Here is a 19,749-nt window from a genome sequence, read left to right as displayed (position 1 = left end):
CAATTGTACAAACCTACACTTGCAGATAGAATTTCTGAGTGAGTGAAATCTGAACATGTATAATGCTGGAAATACTTGCTATATTATTGAGATTCTGAACATGATGTCAGCCACCCCTGCATCTTTACATAAACATAATAACTGTAATTCTTAACATATTGTGCACGAACATGACTCAGTGGTTCAGGTTTGCATTGTCATAATATTGTAAATTGCAGGTGTTTTTTAACATTAATACAACTGCTATCTCAGTCTCAACCTGTAGGATTAGTGTTAGATGCCGGCACTCACTGACACATTCATCAATGTACACACCCATTTATCTATCCATCCACACACCCACCTATTAATTATGGTCTCACGCAATTACTCAGTCACTAAGTCAGTCTCTCACTGACTCACTCCCCATCCAAGCAACTACACACACAAACTTGCCAAACATTGGAGAATCACTTTCATGTATAAAATAGCTGGACGTAATGGCTTTGCTACTGCTTGATTGTCTTTTTTCCGTTGTAAAATCATTTGTGTCTTGTTGCATATGCTGAAGATCAGCTAACACCTTTCAAAGGTGACATCTACCGACTTTGCCAATGCTTCCCATTCTTAATCCTTTTTTAGCCCTCCTTGAGTCTTTTTAAACTATGAGGCAGATTTACAAGGCACTTGCGCCACGTTTACGCCGCCGTTGCGTCACGCAATGGCGGCGTAAACGTGGCGCATCCCTGCGACCCATTTACAACGTGACGCATCTAGGCAGATGCGTCACGTTGTAAAGCCCTGCGCCACATGTGGGCGTTCCGGCGCAGGGTGGGCGTTCCGGGGCAGGTGCGCCTCGCAAAAGTACCTGCGTGAAATCTCCAAGATTTCACGCAGGCACTTGTGCAACGCTGCTACGTCAATTCCTTGAAGCAGGCGTAATCACTGAAGCAGCACGTTAAATATAGGGCACACCTGAGCATTGCTGGAGTCGCGTCACGCTTGCGACGTGACTCCAGCGATGCACCGCCCTTACGTCACGAGATGCGTCACGCATCAGCCTACGCTTGCGCCACGGCAATGCGGCGCATCCGCTGTGACGCAAGGGTAGTTTTGCGTGACGCATTTGTTCTGGCGCATCCCTGCTGATTTGCAGAGATGCGCCAGAACTCATAAATATGCCCGTATATCTTCAGGCTAACATAATTCAAAGCCAACATGCTCTCATTATTTTTTTGTTTTAATCCGGCATATGCTTGCAATAAAAGAATGACCATTGCCCCAGCTTATCAAGGCTTTGCCAGTGGGGATTTTACATAGTTTCAGCTTGAGTCAAAGAACATATGAAAACCACACCTGACTCAAGTCAAAGCCAAATGTATACGGGTTCCAAAGCTGCTCAAGTTTAGGCTTTATGATGTTGATTTATGTCTGTCTCTTGCTTCTGGAAGGAAGGACGTAAAAGGTTCGGTGCTTCCCCACAGTCAGCGTTTGTGTACTAAAGGTGCAAGCGGAGCTTCCTCGTGACGTGGCTCCACAAGGATGAGATCCAGGCATGCTAGATATTCCAAGACGGTAGTTGACATAAAATAGGGCGGGGGCGAGCAGTCGCAAAATATCTAATATATAAACAGAGGATTCGTACACTAGGCCTTGCTGTTCGCAAAGCGAAGCCTTCCACCGAGGAAGTACTAAAACAGTAAGTGGATACATGTTTGACAGGGTAAGTCATCTTATACAGAGATTCCCAGATCTTAAAGCATCATATGTAGCATTTAGAATGCACATTTTCTTTCTTTGGTTTCTTTATTAGGGTTGTGTCTTTAATGGCGTGCTTTGACGTTTTTAGTAAAGCGTAGAGTTTTGTGTTATTTTATATTCTGTGAATGCCTCCACAGAAGGACTTTTTCGGCCACATGCATCATTGCACCCGTTTGCGATTCCTGAATTGCGAAAATTAAGGAATCGCAATTGAGAAATCGCAAACGGCAATGCAAGAATAATTCGCAAATATTTTTGCAATTTCTTAATTTTCCTTAATTGCGATTCACATTTTGCGAATCGCAATTAAGGAAAACCTTCCCATTGATTCCTATGGGCCAATAGGCCCATAGGAATCAATGGGAAGGCATTAACATTTTGCGAATTTTATTTTGCGAATCGCAGTTTGTTAATGCATTTCAAGGGTGCTGAGGGGGGTCCAAAGGACCCCCCCCTGCACCCTTGAAATGGTTTTGTAAGTGCAAGTTTCACACACACATGTCCAAAGGACATGTGTGTGTGTAACATGACACTTTCAAAAATGCATTTTTGAGCATTTTTGAAAGATTTCGCAAATTAACACGAGGTTCAACCTCGTGTTAATTTGCTCCCCCTATTTGCGAATTTGCATCTTTTTAAACATTCATGCATTGCATTTAAGGAATAGCAAAAATGCGATTCCTTAAATGCAATCGCATTTTTAGAAATCGCAAGTAATTGCGACTTCTAAAAATTTGTTTAATGCATCCCAAAAAGTGATTTTGGAATCGCAAACGGCCGAATTTTGCGATTCGCACCGTTTGCGAATCCAAAATCACTTGATGCATGTGGCTGTTTGTGCCTTTGTGGGACTTTGCGAATAGTCTAGAAACGAGATACAGAAAGAGTGCGCTGTGACTTCATTCCTGATTCAGAAAAGGGGGTGGTGATGAACAGAGTGTCTGAATTAAGCAGACCACTCTTACCCAGTCCAAAGATCAGGGCTTGATCCATCACCGTTATTTAGCTCACTGCCCCATCCCAGCTCAGAACCTGGCTATATGCAAATTAGTCTGTCCCTGGCCCAGTGCGTCATGGGAACAGGGCAGACCAAACTACCAAGCCAATTCTTCACCTTTAGGGTTGTTCACCTGCTTCTTCTACCTTACTACAAACAAATTCTGAAACCAATGACTCCTACTTGAACTGAAGAATAAGCTTCCATCTTGATTCATCATCAACTCTGCCTACACTTCTTACGATGTTACACTAGGCATATCTTATGGATTGCAGTCTTGTTGCAAGGGGGGGGGGTTGCAACAAATGTGCTACCCTCATCAATAGTATTTGGCTACTGTCCTTAGCATAGAGTTCGGTAGCACATACACCGTTTTGGCAGTATACCTGGTTTTAGCAATGAAGATCAGTCGTGTGGTCTTTTTACCGGTGGCATTGGAGTGGGACCCACTCATTTAATGTTCCACTGCTGTGCGCTTAATTCACCCCTAGCATACAAGGTGTTGGTAGGTAGCACTGTGCAGCTCACATGCGTGTGTGCACTTGCTATGAAGCATGTATGCCTGCGAGTGGTATAACACATTGAGGCCTGCGGATTTCATATTGGAAGCCAATGGTCTTGAAGAAGTCATGTGGAGGTGGAGGAGCCCTCAGACAGATTAGTGGATTGCTACATTCTGGGAGCTAGGTGGGACACACAAGGGAAGAAGGGAGAGGGAGGCTTTCCGGTGCACTTCATAGGGCTCTTTGATGCTGGAAAGGTCACTGGTCAGTGGGGCCTGGGCACATCTTAGGAAGGAGATAGGGCTAAGAGAATCATAAAGAATAGGGCCGGGGGCTTTTGCAACCCATTGATAGACATATATCAGAGAGACTGACATCCAGGTGTGATCCTATAGTCACTTCAATGGCCGGTGTCGTGAGACTATCAAGTTTGGAGTTGCTCCTGTTGTGGTAGACTTCTTTCTGGACAAAGGACAGGATGGAGAAGTGGGCACTTCAAAGTTAGGACTAGTGTTGCCCATGTGTCACACAAGGCGATGCAACACAACGCAAGCCCTTAACTGGGATTTACTAAGCTACACAAAACCACCTTGCATGGCTCTGCGTGGTTTAGTAAATCCAATGTAATGCTCGACAGTGTATTTCACTGCTTTGCATTTCCTTTCACCAGGGATTCGTTTTGTGTGTGGAATGTAGGCATTTCCATAAATCCACCCACGTATTTTAGTGCATTTCCAGATTTACAAAGAGCTGTAAACTAGGACACGTGTCAAACTGTACGCCTCTCGGACCGAGGCTTATCGAGAGGAAATACCTTTATTTTTGCTTGTTACTGCCTTTTTCAATGTGTGATGCATTCCATATCATACATAGATAAAGGAAAATACATTTAAGGATTGTTTTTGTGCAGCAAGGTTTCCCTTCCTCCACAAAAAAATCTACTCATAACTCATGCTCCTTTGCACCATGGTGCAAGGGGACTCGCATTGAGCTAGGCAGCACAGAGTGTAGAGACACAAGGAGGCATCAGAAATGCACCATATCTTTGTAAATATGGCACATAGCTGATTTCTCCTTTCATGCAACACAGTGCAGCAAGTTACCTTGTGGCACTGCATTGCATAACATGTTAGTAAATATGCCCCTAAGACACAAAATCACATCTGTGTCTGGAAACAAATAATGAAAATTGGAGCTTGACCCTTCCAAATTTGTAAAACTGAAGCTGTTTGTGACAAGACTGTGGCTAAATGTCTGATAGCCTCCCTCCTGGGTGATGGGATATTACCCAAGAGAATCAAGACAACTTGCTCTGGAGCCTGCAGCATCAGCATCAGCATCAGCTTTCCTGCCAAGACCAGATGACCCTATGAAGAGGAGGAGTTTGTCTGGAGGGAGAGATGTCCACTGTGGATCTTGTCAAGTAGATCCGTGAAGCAGACTGCGATACTTTGTTGGTACAAATGCACTGATCGGTTGGTCCACCTGTCTGCCCTTGTTTGTGATCAGTGGAGTGTTTCTCTGAAGGTTTGTATTTATGCACTCAAAAACAGTCCGCTCAGGTACAAAAATAGCCTGAAATGTTGGTTGACCACTCACATTTAAAGAACTTCCATGTTCGACCTCGCTGCCACTGAGAGTTAAATGCTAAAGGGTTGTTTGGTCCAGTTGCTCAAAGCCCATGGTAGGTTGAGCCCCAGACATTCGGAGTAAAAGAACCTCCTGCTTGCCCCGTGGCACTCTCAAAGAGGCCTGGCAAAGACAAAACTTTAAGCTTCATAGAATCTGAAAAATAGATTTGATACCTAAAATAACCACTTCGGGAACAGTAAAAGTGTGATGAATATAGCTTATATGTTACAAATTAAATGTCTGACTGAACTGATAAAGAACAGATGCTCAGCTGAGCAAATGCCCCCTAAAGATGTCCACATAATCTGAAATTCTTTCCCATTTTTCATCTTTTTAAGTTAACGTTAAACTTGACATCCTTGGCGTGGTTTCTCCTCTAACATTTTGCCTTCATTCCTCCTGTTTTTGCTGACTCAATTATTGCTGGCATTAGGAATGTGCACACTTTACCACTGCTAACCAGTGCTAACGTGCTTGTGTTCTTTCCCTAAAACATGGAAATATTGGCTTATACCCAACTGACATATTTGATTTACTTGAAAGTCCCTAGGAAAGTGGCACTACATGTGCCCAGAGCCTGTACATTAAATGTACTAGTTGGCCTGCAGCCCTGGTTGTGCCACCCACTTAAGTAGCACTTTAAGCATGCCTTAGGCCCGCCATTGCAGAGTCTGTGTGGGCAGTTAAACTTATTTTTTAATATATATAAGTCACCCGTAGGCTAGGCTTTTTCTTTACAACAGTATCTACAACCCTGGTGTCCTAAGCAGTGGCGAATAAAGATATGCCCAGAAGAAATTGCCTGATAGATACTAAGGCAATGAAACATGTTGGCAAGTAGTTAATGGCTCTATAAGGAGTAGCCATTTTCACTTTTTTAATTGTGAGCATTTAGCATACTAGAACAAGAATAAAGTTGTCTGTTCATGCTTTATGCGTTTTTTATATATGTGGTATTATTTCACTATATGTTTGTGTTGTCTGTATTGTTCCACTGCACTCACCACTATTAACATTTTTGGTTGGACACGTTTCCGTTTAGCGTGATAGCACCGATGATGATAACAGGGCCATCCTGGTGAGTACCAGCCAGGGGTCCCATTGGTGGTGCGCCAGTGAGGTGTTATCACGTTTGTTCACATTTTTTCTGCACATGTTGGTGTGGGTAGTAGTACTGTTGTATATAAGGAGACAGGCTTTTTTAAGATGGGCTATTGACTGGTGTATCCCCAACCTTGTTTAGTATGAAACGGGTGGTTGCTGTTAAAAGAATATGACATGAGATACCCAAGTCTTATGAAATAAATTGATTGCCCTAGGTCTAGGTCATTTTTAGGGCGAGGCCTCCGCCCACGTAAGTGGGAGGAGTTTCGAGATCCTAATGTTAAAGAAGAGAAAAAAAAAGTATCTTCTAGGGCTTTGGCGAGACAAATTCCACACATTCCTTAGTGTGTTCTGTCATCTGGCCAGTGATTCGTCTTCGTTGTGGTGTCGTTTTAATAGGCTTGAAGTGATAGGGTAAATGTAGTTTCCGTCCGCCATGTTGGGCATTTTTCGTTCGTGTGCGCGCAAAGAAGTACATTAATTATAATTAGGAGCTGTCAGGGTGCCTCCGTAAGTGAATCCAGATGGCCGGGCGCGTTCACCATTCAGCAGCGCTCAGCGCTCAGCTGCTGCATGCCAGGCCGGGAAAGGGCTTCATTAGCCTCACTCATCCGGCGCTGAGACAGGCCCCCTCCCTCATCTGTATCGGCGAAACAGGACAGATGCAATAAAGAGTGCCTAGGAGCTGGCTAGATGCACCATGGAGCGCTTCGAATTGGGTAAAAGATGCCCGTTTCAAAGCAGCCACATGCAACTTAAAATACTTACAAGCGGCCGTGTGTGTGTTAGAAACCAACTAATGTTAAACCATGTGTCCGCTATCACTCACTCTCTTCTCTCCACTACTGAACAGACAGAATAAGAGGGCCACTCTGGTCAGTCAGTCATGAGTGACACTAAACTCTTCCCACAAGACCTCTGCAAATTATTGCGATCAAGCACTTCCTCACAGATGGTACCCGTTCGGTAAAGCGCTTTGGCGACGCGTCAGAGGCATGAAGCTCTATATAAGCACAATTAACATTACAGTTGCAGAGATATAAAATCGTCAGGTTTCACCCAATAGTTGAGAAAACTACACCATAAATAACAAATTACATGATGTTTGTTATATGTTTTACATAGCAAACATTTTCAGGGCTCGGATTGTTCATGGCTTCTAAGAGCCAAGCCAGAGCCTGAGCTTGGCTGTCCCTGTTAACTTGTTTCCTCTCTCACCTCTAACCCCAAAACCCATTTTCAATTTTAAAGACGGTGAAAACAACATTTCGACATGCTGACGTTGAGATTGATGGAGCACTTAACAGGTGCCTTCTCCGTGGCCTCTTCTGCCGTGATTGGGTGGGCCAAAGTTCACATTTGGGTGGGCCTGGCCCCTGCTTTGGCTCCTCGTAACCATGGGCAGAAGGAGACACTGGCTGAAGAACCATTAACTCACTGATGTACTCGACCAGCGTTCAACCCTGTTGCCTCGTGAATATACAAAGATTGCAGCAACATTAACCAACTGAGCTATCTTACCCGGATACGAGGGTGTGATCTGCAAATTAAACACGGAGCTTAGAGAATGTACAGTCGCTCACCTAGGTTTGTTCATTGGATTCTTCCCTGAGACCTGCAGGCTACACCCATACCTCAGCAGCAGGAGCATTAACCCTCAGGACTGTTTTACCAGCTAGTGCGCTTCCATTTGTTTTTGGGCATAGCCGCCTGCGTGTGATGGGACTACGGGCAGTGCAGAGTGCAGAATCAGAGTGCAGAATCAGAGAGCAGAATCAGAGTGCAGTTTGAGAGTGCAGAGTGCAGATTGAGAGTGGAGAGTGCAGTTTGAGAGTGCAGATTGAGAGTGCAGTGTGAGAGTGCAGTTTGAGAGTGTAGTTTGAGAGTGCAGTATGAGAGTTGAGAGTGCAGATTGAGAGTGCAGTTTGAGAGTGCAGATTGAGAGTGCAGTTTGAGAGTGCAGTTTGAGAGTGCAGTTTGAGAGTGCAGAGTGCAGTTTGAGAGTGGAGAGTGCAGTTTGAGAGTGGAGAGTGCAGTTTGAGAGTGCAGTTTGAGAGTGCAGTTTGAGAGTGCAGATTGAGAGTGCAGATTGAGAGTGCAGTTTGAGAGTGCAGTTTGAGAGTGCAGTATGAGACTTGAGAGTGCAGATTGAGAGTGCAGAATGATAGTGCAGATTGAGAGTGCAGAATCAGAGTGCAGAGTGCAGATTGCAGTTTGAGAGTGCAGTTTGAGAGTGTAGTTTGAGAGTGCAGAGTGCAGTTTGAGAGTGGAGAGTGCAGTTTGAGAGTGCAGATTGAGAGTGCAGATTGAGAGTGCAGTTTGAGAGTGCAGTTTGAGAGTGCAGTTTGAGAGTGTAGTTTGAGAGTGCAGTATGAGAGTTGAGAGTGCAGTTTGAGAGTGCAGTTTGAGAGTGCAGTATGAGACTTGAGAGTGCAGATTGAGAGTGCAGATTGATAGTGCAGATTGAGAGTGCAGAATCAGAGTGCAGAGTGCAGATTGCAGTTTGAGAGTGCAGTTTGAGAGTGCAGAGTGCAGTTTGAGAGTGCAGAGTGCAGATTGAAAGTGGAGAGTGCAGTTTGAGAGTGCAGATTGAGAGTGCAGTTTGAGAGTGCAGATTGAGAGTGCAGAGTGGCAGTGAGTGCAGACTGAGTGCAGAGTGACAGTGAGTGCAGACTGAGTGCAGAGTGACAGTGAGTGCAGAGTGAGTGCAGAGTGACAGTGAGTGCAGAGTGACAGTGAGTGCAGAGTGACAGTGAGTGCAGAGTGAGTGCAGAGTGAGTGCAGAGTGAGTGCAGAGTGACAGTGAGTGCAGAGTGACAGTGAGTGCAGAGTGACAGTGAGTGCATAGTGACAGTGAGTGCAGAGTGACTGTAGAGTGCAGAGTGACTGTAGAGTGAGTGCAGAGTGAGTGCAGAGTGACAGTGAGTGACAGTGAGTGCAGAGTGACAGTGAGTGCAGAGTGACAGCAGAGTGACAGTGAGTGCAGAGTGACAGTGAGTGCAGAGTGACAGCAGAGTGACAGTGAGTGCAGAGTGACAGTGAGTGCAGAGTGACAGCAGAGTGACAGTGAGTGCAGAGTGACAGTGAGGGCAGAGTGACAGTGAGGGCAGAGTGACAGTGAGGGCAGAGTGACAGTGAGGGCAGAGTGACAGTGAGGGCAGAGTGACTGTAGAGTGAGTGCAGAGTGAGTGCAGAGTGACAGTGAGTGCAGAGTGACAGTGAGTGCAGAGTGACAGTGAGTGCAGAGTGACAGTGAGTGCAGAGTGACAGTGAGTGCAGAGTGACTGTAGAGTGCAGAGTGACTGTAGAGTGCAGAGTGACAGTGAGTGCAGAGTGACAGTGAGTGCAGAGTGACAGTGAGTGCAGAGTGACTGTAGAGTGAGTGCAGAGTGAGTGCAGAGTGACAGTGAGTGCAGAGTGACAGTGAGTGCAGAGTGACAGTGAGTGCAGAGTGACAATGAGTGCAGAGTGACAGTGATTGCAGAGTGACAGCAGAGTGACAGTGAGTGCAGAGTGACAGTGAGTGCAGAGTGACAGTGAGTGCAGAGTGACAGTGAGTGACAGTGAGTGCAGAGTGACAGTGAGTGCAGAGTGACAGTGAGTGCAGAGTGACAGTGAGTGCAGAGTGACAGTGAGTGCAGAGTGACAGTGAGTGCAGAGTGACAGTGAGTGCAGAGTGACTGCAGAGACAGTGTGTCAGGGTGCACATTGTGTGAGTGTGCAGAATGAGTGTGCAGGGTAAACAGTGTGTGACTATGCATGGTGACATTGGGAGTGTGCGGGTGAGCAGTGTGTGAATGTGTAGGGGCAGTGTGTGAGTGTGCAGAAAACACCACACACACATACACCACACACACATAACGCACACACAAACCACACACCTCAGTCTCTCAACACCACACACTTGTCACCACTCAACACAACACACTCACCACCACACTCACTCCCCAGGCTCACCCCCACAGACTCACCACCACACACTCACCAGCACACAGAAAACAACACACACAACAACACACCCCCAGCCGTCAATGAATGCTTTCACCATGCACAAACACCAACAACCATCATCCATCTGTGCACGCTTTTACCAAGCACACACCCACCAGCCGTCAGTGCACCCTTCCACCAGGCACACACACCTCCAGCCGGCAGTGCACTTTTCCACCAAGCAATCGCAGTATGGTACACTTTACTTTTAAACATATTCATATAAAGCACAGCATGCCACCATTGGTAAAATTACAATTCAACCAAGATACTTCCACTACACACCACATGCACACACTCCATAACACATGGCAAAAAGACATTGGCATTTACAATGCCATTAGCTCAAACTCAAATAAATCCGAGCCCGATTGCATTTCTAATGCTTGTTGTATTTGTAACCCGTAGGCTAGGACCTGGAGAACTCAGGGTAGGGTGCAATGTATTTAAAATGCAGGGCATGTACTTTTATGATTTACACGCCCTGGTAGTAAAAACTCATAAATTCGTTTTTCACTACTTCAATGCCTATCCCTCCCATAGGATAACATTGAGTTGCTTTATTACATTTTATAAGTGTACTTTCCAAATGGGAGGAAATAATCAGTTCATGTTTGGTGATTCTGGAAACACAATTTAAAATACTAACTTATGAGAAGTCATATTTAAATTGCATTTCTAAAAATGCCAGATTTAGAAAGTTTAACCGGTGGGTCTTACTGGGCGCACTACTGAATTCTTTGTTGATTTGTTCAAAGCTGTATGGTGCAGCCGGGGTATCGCTCTCTGACAGGGAGCGTGTAACACAACTAATAGTAAAGGGCAGCACTTCCCCCCAATGTGGAAAGTGTCCCCCGGGCTCCAATGAAAGTCCTTCTAAATAAAGGTTTCCTCAAATTGAATAAAAAGTTTCATCCAGTCTTATTCACGGAACGAAACTACTACGGAGTAGAGAAGTCACAAGTAAAGATTCAATTACCATAGTTTCCAAACATTCAACTATGAGTAAAAAATTCAGGAACATCACCAAACATCATTGGGAGATTCTTCGAATTGAACAAGACTTTAATCATATTTTCGATAGGGATCCGATTTTCGCTTACACAAGAGCAAGACATCTAGGAGAGCTGATAAAACATGCCAATCAAAAACCAGTCCAACATAAGGGCACATTACCATGCTGGAATTGTAAATATTGTAACAGCATAATTAAGGGTACATCCATCAATCATCCCATGAAAGGACATAAAATCAACATCAGGGCAACAGCCACCTGTGACACATCTAATGTGGTATATATGTTAAAATGTCCGTGCGGAAAAACATATGTAGGACAAACTGAGAGGAAGATCAAAATCAGACTTAATGAGCATAAGTCCAACATAAGAACATAGCAGACTAAGTCCACAGTGGCCCAACATTTTGTTGAAGCAGGACACAACGTGAGCCAAATACGGTTCTGCATACTTGAGACAGTACCCAGAATTGAGTGTAAAGACAACCATAATGTACTCTTACAGAGAGAGAATTATTGGATTTCTACCTTGGCCAGCATGAGACCGTACGGCCTTAATGACCGTATGGAATTTATTTGTTATTTATAATCAGCATCTATTCCTTTGTCCGATAAGTGGTATTGTTGTTTACATGTTTGTTAATGCTATCAGCATTGTAATGCATTGTATATACACTGTCTAAATTGATTGTTATACGGTAGATATGGAGAAGAATGCTCTCCACACACCCATCGTCGCTCTCTACTGCATTTCTTGCACTATTTTTTTACTTTATTGAGTAAAATTCACGAAGGGCTTTGTGACCCATTAATTCGCACAATTTTTTTAGTTTCACCATCGCTCATCAGCTCGTATTAATTTCCTACGGTTGTTCATTTGTTTTACAGACTTTCACCACCGCGCCGTTCATTTATTGTAACGAACAAACCTCCACGTTGCTTAGCAACATCACCGCCCCACTTAGCCTACAAAACACTTCCGAGTTCAGACACACCCACATCCGGATCGGCCATACTAGCAAGGAAACACACAGCGGTAAGCCCGCGTTTTTGAATATTTTAGCGGGGATATTTTAACGATTACTTGTGAATCCTAGTTCACATTTAGATTGTTTTTTTAACCCACGGATCCTGTCGAGACATTAACTTATCCGACAGGACTGAAAGCATGCCTTTGACCTAATCTTCATTAGCGTAACACGCATCACGAGCACAAACTTTTTTCAGGCACCTTCATTAACTGTTTGAACTCAAGGACACTGTTGAGACATTTAACTACCCAATAAGATTCAATGCATGTTTTTATTTCCAATCAGGGTAACATGTATCACTACGTATTCGTTTATGTACCATTATCATTTAGAATACCTTGTTTACAGCAGTGAAAGTACGTGACAGTTTGTTTAGACTAACGTTATACTGTTATTAGACCACTGAGTGCATTTTCTTTCTTACAGAACATTTCCCCAGATGAAGGCTATGCCGAAATGCATTGGGATTGTTTGAGTGTATGCCTAATTAATAAGAAACGATGATTGTGAAAACTATATTCTTGTGATATGAACAGGATGAATTAAAAAATATATGGATTTATACCCATAAGACTGGATGAAACTTTTTATTCAATTTGAGGAAACCTTTATTTAGAAGGACTTTCATTGGAGCCCGGGGGACACTTTCCACATTGGGGGGAAGTGCTGCCCTTTACTATTAGTTTTAGAAAGTTGTTATTTTCTTGCCTTAGCCATTTGGTCCCTACTGACTGTCTTAGGGTCATATGACTGGGTATAGCTGACAATTGGGCTTTGTGTAGTCCTCATAGACAGCCACCCACAATTGGAAGCCTAGGTGTGACAGGAATGACCATCACTGGCAAGATGTGTGGGAGGAACTGGGCTCAGACCCACTTATATGTGAATAGGCTGTGTCTTGTCTCCACACAATGGGCTGTATACCCCCTGTAGTTAGTCTGAAGCAAGGGCATTGAAGGGAGGGCATCTGTGCACTTCAAAGACATGCCTCTAGAAGCTTCTCTCCACTTTAAAGGCACAACTGTGTATAAAAGAAGGACTTCAAAGACCAACTTTTGAGTACACTTTTGGACCTATGTATACTCTGCCAAGAAGAAGGACTGCTGTGCTGCTACAAGGACTGCCACTCTGTTTAACTGCTGATCTAAAGGAACTACTGCACTGCTGCACTGAACTGCTGCCCTCTTTCCTGGGAAAGAAGAACTGGACCTGTAACTTCAGATTCAACACAGGACCCCAGAGTGACTAAAATAGCTAATCGGTTGGCCTCCTGATCTGATCCTCAGGGACATAAAGGGATCCTCAACCAGCACCTGGACCCAGCTGCAGAGAGCTACTGACCCTCAAATGGTGGCCCTCAAGTCCTGGACTGGCTCTTACTATCTAGCTTTTGTGCTCTTCGTGACCAAGAAGGGGACCGTTGGCATAACAACCATGCTGTTCTCACTGAAATTCAGCGTCAGTCGCTGCCAGGCTATCTCTTTGCACAGCAAGCATCAATTGCCCATGGAGGACCAGCAACAAAATAGTACCAATCCGCCTGTCCGCGACTCCCGACCTATAATTTACACTACCACCCACAATGCTCTCCTTGCTCCCCGCAACCCTCTCCAACATGAACAGGACTCTTGGCACAAAACTTGAAAAGGTAAAACTTCAGCAGGACTAATCTGGGGCTGTATCTGACCTGAGCTCCATTGCAGTTGGCCTGAATTTTTGATGTTGACCCGGTCCAGCGCAACCAGATAGCTGCAATTGGTGCCTTCTTGTTTTAGCTGCAATTTTATTGTTTATTCTTTATAAATTCATAACTCTGGTTCTACTGATTGGATTTTTGTGATTTTGGTCTTGTTTTATTTATTAAAATAATACCTATTTTCTAACTGTGGGATCATTTTGGGTTGTGTTTTCACTGTTTTACTGTATGAAATATTGCACAAATGCTTTACACATTTCCTCTAAGCTAAGTCTGGCTGCTCTGTGCCAAGCTACCAAAGGCTTGAGTGCAGGTTAATGTGTGATTTGCTTGTGAGTTACTCGGACAAGAATAGTTTTTTTCCTGTTATTTGTTATAGATGAATGTCAAATATTACATTATTTTTTCTTTAGCTTTGCAATTTATTAAGACGGTGTTATAGTTTTTCTTTTAGTAACCATAAAACAAGTGGAGAATGAATTGTCAGAACTTCCTACTTAATCTCTAAAGATATTGGTGGCAAAGGATTTCTTCAGCCTCTTTTGTCTTGGGGTAAAATGTCGATGAGGCACATTCAAGCCCTACCATCCTCTCAGGGAACAATTCTCCAGTTCTTGGCAAGACAGTGTATTTCCACGCAGGGCCAGCTCTAGGGCGATGGAACGGTGCCACGGCAGCGGGCACTGACTAGGGGTGGGGGTACCATATTCATCGTTTTAAAAGAACCTGATGCCGTGAACATTGTCCCAGAAATTTTCAGACATCAATAAAAATGACAACTCCTGTGATTAATGTTCTTCCTGGAGAGAGACCGGAGCTTTGTCTAGTGAAAGTTTTGATTCATCATAGCTGTTAGATCTGGGGGTCTCTGGTTGGCAGAGGTAGGTACCAATGTCCAAATAGGGGCCCTTGCTCCTAGTCAGGGTAAGGGGATACACTCTTTAGATAACCCCTGCTCACCTCCTTGGTAGCTTGGCACGAGCAACCAGGCTTATCAAAGACAAAGTGTAAAGTATTTGTACCAACACTCACAGTAACACAGTGAAAACAACACAAATGGACTCCACACCAGTTTAGAAAAATAAAGTATCTTTATCTAAACTACACAAGACCAAAACGACAAAAATCCAACATACACAGTTCAAGAATATAATTTAAAAAGTGTTCTAGGGTTTGAGTTAAAATAATCCACAGGGTGCGTCACTTTTAGCCCAAAGTACCTATAGTTGTGACAAAAGTACCTAGCAGCAACTGTAGCATCGAAAAACAAGCGATGCGTCACTTCTGAGACCCTGGGGAGGCGATGCAGCAACCCCGATGCACGCAGCAGCGTGTTGCGTTGCGATTAATCCGATCTGTATGGGGAGCGATGCGATACCTTGTGTGGATTCGGGGTGCAGGTTCTCCAGGAGAAGAGTCTCGCACAGGCACGTTGCAACGATCTTCAGGACGGCGACGATCTTCGGTGCAGCGGCGATGCGTGGTGCAGCGTTGATCCTCTTCTGCTGTGGCCCCTCGATGCAATGGCGTTGGACTCTGCAATGATGTTCGCAGCGGCGTGATGAGGTCCGCAAGCAAGTGGTGTGACGGTTCTTCACAGAAATGACAGGCTCAGCGACGACATTTGCAGCAACAGGAATCTTCCCGCACCGGGGCGATGTGCTCCGCAGGCGAACAATGTGTCGATTCTTCCAGCGGCAACAGGCGCTGCGCCGATCTTCACAACGATCTTCGAAGTGAAGGGAATTTTCTCGCACTGTCGACGATGTGCTCCACAAACGAGCGATGCGTGCAAAATTGTAGATCTTCTTTCCTTCTTCTTTTCCAGTTCCCCAAAAGGAGGCAACAACCTCCAGAGGCCCCACAAATGGATCAAACACATTAGGAAGGGCAGAACTCACTCAGCAGAGTTCAGGGGGGAAGATGGGGTTGAAGTCCTTTTGTTCATGGGACTTCTTAACAGGAGGCGAGCTCTCCTAAGGCCCTTGGAGATCTCTTCAAGCAAGGGGACACAGCAACAGCAAAGTCCTTCCCATCTCCTTGGCAGAATAGCAACATCAGGTCAGCCAACAAACACACAGCAGGACAGTCCTTCCTCTTCAGTCTTCCAGCTTTTCTCCTTGTCAGAGATTCCTTCTTGATTCCAGGATGATCTACTTTTCTGAAGTCTGGGTATCCCTTTTTATACCAAAATTCTCTTTGTTCTCTGAGGGCTGAGAGGCATTGGCCTTATCCACACCAGTTCTGGTCAGTCCTGGAGCACTCTGTTTACATGGCTACTTCTTTCCCTTTAGAGAGAGAATCAGGGTCGTCAGCCGCCCAGCAGGAGGTGGAGCAGAATTGTGAAAGGCAGGCACAGCCCTATTCAGGCCCAGGTGCTATCCGCTCCCACCACTCAAGTTGCAGATGAAGCTATTCAGCCTAGGACTGACTCACTCAGCTCCTTGGAGCCAACCCAGCCCCTGTCACTCACAAACCAGACAGGCCATTCACAAACAGGCCAAGGCACCCAGAAAGGTCAGACAAGAAAAGAGCCACTTTCTAAAAGTGCTGTTTTCAAACACAGGATTTAAAAACTATCTTTGCTAAAAGATGTGTTATTAAATTCTGAGTTCAGGGATACCAGACTTTAATGTTCTGTCTTGCTCCTATGGGAAGATATGCAGGTAAACATTATACACAGCAATCCCCATTATAGCCTATGGGCAAGATAGCCTTTCAATTTTGAAAAACGAAATTGGCAGTATTTCACTATCAGAGCATGTCACCTACATTAGTACATGCTCTACCTTTCACATACACTGCACACTGCCCAGGGGGGTACCTTGGGCCTTCCATAAGGGTTTCTAATGTGCACAGAAAGGGAAGGGTTAGGCCTGACCAGTGGGGACACTGGTCAGGTCAGCATGGGAGTTAGAAACTGCACACAGGCACTGCGGTGGCAGGCCTGAGACTCCATATGGGGCTACTCATGTGGGGGGCACAATCAGTGCTGCAAATTATGAGGCTGCGTCTTGGCATGTGGGAAACAAAAGATTTAATCCCAGCATGGAAGGATAAAAGTGATAACCGAGACTGCAGACTTCGTGGATACAAATACGAATCGATTCAACATATTTTTTGTGTATGCCCGGAATTACTAAAAGAACGGAAGTCACTAATAAAAGCACTACTGAATAGTATGAACATACGAACGTGCAGGGAAGCCGTAATCACCTGGCTTGACGAGGCCTCAATCCTTTTAGTATGCAGGGGGGTGAAACTTTTAAATGTGTATTTAAAGGAAATTGGCTGAAACTCCGCGGAGATCCCAATAGACTGTCATAAAGACAAGAACTCCCAAATCTCAATTTTAAGCGAAATTTTAAATAATTGATGTATGGTAGTATGTTTTAGATCAACCGTGTAAAAATTCTACTAATGATTTTACGTGTTTATATAAGTATGCACTAGTACTATTATAAATGTCATTGGTGTAATGGTTTTTGTTTTTAAAAGACCGATCACTCAAATAAATAAATTTTGAAATCTTTAAATCAGTGCTGCAGGCCCACTAGTAGTATTTGAATCGCCAGCCCCGGCACACTCAGTGCACTTTACTAGGGATTTACTGGTCAAACAAATATGCCAATCATGGATAACCAATAACAATCACAATTTACCCAGCGAGCACTTGCACTTTGACACTGATCAGCAGTGGCAAAGTTCCCAAAGCATCTAAACCAGCAAAAATTAAATCCAGCACAGCGTCAAAAGATCCAGGAGGTAGAGGCAAAAAGTCCGGGGAAACCACGCCAAGGATGCCAGGCAGGTCTAACAATAGCGCAGAGGGTTAATATGCCTGCTGCAAAGAACGTGTTCCATTCACATCATAAAGTGCCTATAATATAAATAGGTCAATGGTTTACCACTTTTGTCAGAGATCCTTTTGTTACTTGCAGTTTATAAGTTAAAATCCTAATATAGAGCAGTGAGCTAAGAAGTGCAGTTAAAGAGCTGCATGCAAACTGCAAGGGAAATATTTGAGCTATATATTTTATGCACAGTATTTTGTTGTCCTAATGTTACAAAAGGGTTTCATTTGGGTAGAAATTAATTCTTATTATTAAAGAAAACCCCTAGCAATGCTGTTACTTTTTAAATTCAGAATTTGTGCTTTTCCAGTCCATTGACTCTTAAACTATACTGTCAACCCTACCAGTGTGGATGAAATGTGACTGCTACTCCTTGTAGGCCTTTGCCTTAAGTAGCATTTCCCATATACTGATTTACACAGCGATAATTGATATAATTGATTGTCTCTGTGCAATGCGTGTGTGATGTGAAGGGACTACTGGAGGAGAGGTTCTATCATCATTACATAATTCATTTACAATCCTGAAAATTTCTTTCGACTTGTTAGTAGAATTAAAAAAATTTGTAGAAAAATAAGCAGTCTTGTGATTATGTAAAGTTTTTTGATATGCTTTCCTAGTTAGGCAGTAAGCAGCCCTTGCTTGAGGGCAGTAGTTAGTTCGCCAAATTCTCTCTTGTTGCCTCACTTCCAATTTTAATTTTTTTAGCTCAGGTGTAAACCATTTGTGTGCGTCCATGCCTCGAGAGCTACAAACGCGAGTAAGAGGGGCGTAAATATTAATGGCAGTGGTTAGCCATTCTTTAAGCCTGTGGTCGGCTATCTCCACATTAATACTCTGTAAAGGTAGGGAAGTTGTTAAAAAGTTTAGAAAAGCTGACATATCCATAGAAGTCCACTTTCGAGTGGTCTTACTGATTTGTAGCTTGAATTGAGTAGTTTTATCGACACAAAAAGAGAAACTTATGCTAAAATGGTCAGACCAGCTGCAAGGTTTTATATCGATAGAATATACTGGTAAGTTCAAAGACCAGATTTGATCGAGACTATGGCCCTTCTGATGAGTTTTAGTATCAATGTATTGTATCAAATTAATATCATTCAGAAGGTCCTTCATCTCGGCTGCTTGAGGGTCTGATGATGTGTTATCGAACCAAAAGTTCAAATCCCCAACCAATAGTAATTTAGAGTTGTTTGTAGCCAGCGTAGCCAGTTGCTCTGCTAAAATGGAAGTAAATGTGGCTATTATTTGAGGTGGACGGTATAATAGGACCAATACAAGTGTTCCATTAGCAGTATCTAATTTAGCAACTATATTTTCTACATTGGGTAAAAATAAAGAAGATAATTGTCTAAGTTGATGTTTTTTATTAACAATAATGGCCACTCCTCCCCCCGTTTTACCTGCCGGACGAATTGCTGATAGAATATAATATTCTGCAGGTAAAGCAACTAAAATATCCGGGAGAGAATCCGGGGTGAGCCATGTTTCGGTTAATAACAGCATATCCGGTTTTGTATCAGTTAATAACAAAAATATATCCATCTGATGTCTGGTCAAAGAGCGGGTGTTTAAATAAATGCACCTGAAGTTGCATGTTGTGCTAGGTGTAGTTGTAAACACCGCATACTTGGGGGCAGGATCTACAGTTGAGTTAGCGGGGTTACTGATGCCAAGACGAGATGTTTGTTTCGTCGTATTGAGAGGTACGGGGGGACACATCATAGGGGTAGGTCTTAACGCTTGTAACTCAGCGGATGTATACCTATGGAAACGAACGGAGTCCTTAGCCCCTAGCCCCGGACGCTCGCGGACGAGCGCAGACGAGCTTGACTCTAGCGCGACTCCGGCGCGCCCGCTGCGCTCGTCCGCTGCGCTCCCTCCAACACATCACGTTTAATGTGAGGGAGCCTCGAGCAACTGGACCGCTGCCTCAGGTCCCAGTGCTCTCTGGCTCCTCCCAATATGGCGCCCGCTCTCACCACCAGGCCGGCACCAGGAACCGCGGTAGGTGAGCCGCCCTCCACTCAATCGGCACGGAGCCGCGATGGAACGGGGAAGAGGGGCCGCTGACTGAGGTAAGAGAACAAGTGGCGCTAGTAATCAGCTGCCCTACATGCGTTTAGCTGCATGAACACTCAACAGCGTTTTTAAGAGAATCTATTTAAGAATTACCGCTTTAACCAC

The 19,749-nt window shown here is 44.3% G+C and overlaps 1 protein-coding gene across 1 annotated transcript in view; it reads left to right on the top strand.

Annotated features, from left to right (window-relative positions):
* The first annotated feature begins 1,611 nt into the window (after positions 1–1,611).
* Positions 1,612–19,749, top strand: part of LOC144752518 (uncharacterized) — a 463,484-nt gene continuing 445,346 nt past the window's right edge. Inside the window, exon 1 of the mRNA XM_078640420.1 lies at positions 1,612–1,678. The gene's annotated coding sequence lies outside the window, so the exon portion shown is untranslated. The remainder of the gene's footprint in view (positions 1,679–19,749) is intronic.

The sequence above is a fragment of the Lissotriton helveticus genome, chromosome 5_1 (assembly GCF_964261635.1).
Source record: "Lissotriton helveticus chromosome 5_1, aLisHel1.1, whole genome shotgun sequence".
In the NCBI taxonomy this organism is placed as follows: domain Eukaryota; kingdom Metazoa; phylum Chordata; class Amphibia; order Caudata; family Salamandridae; genus Lissotriton; species Lissotriton helveticus.
Note: the sequence above shows the minus strand (reverse complement) of the source record. Positions and strands in the feature narration are given on the sequence as shown.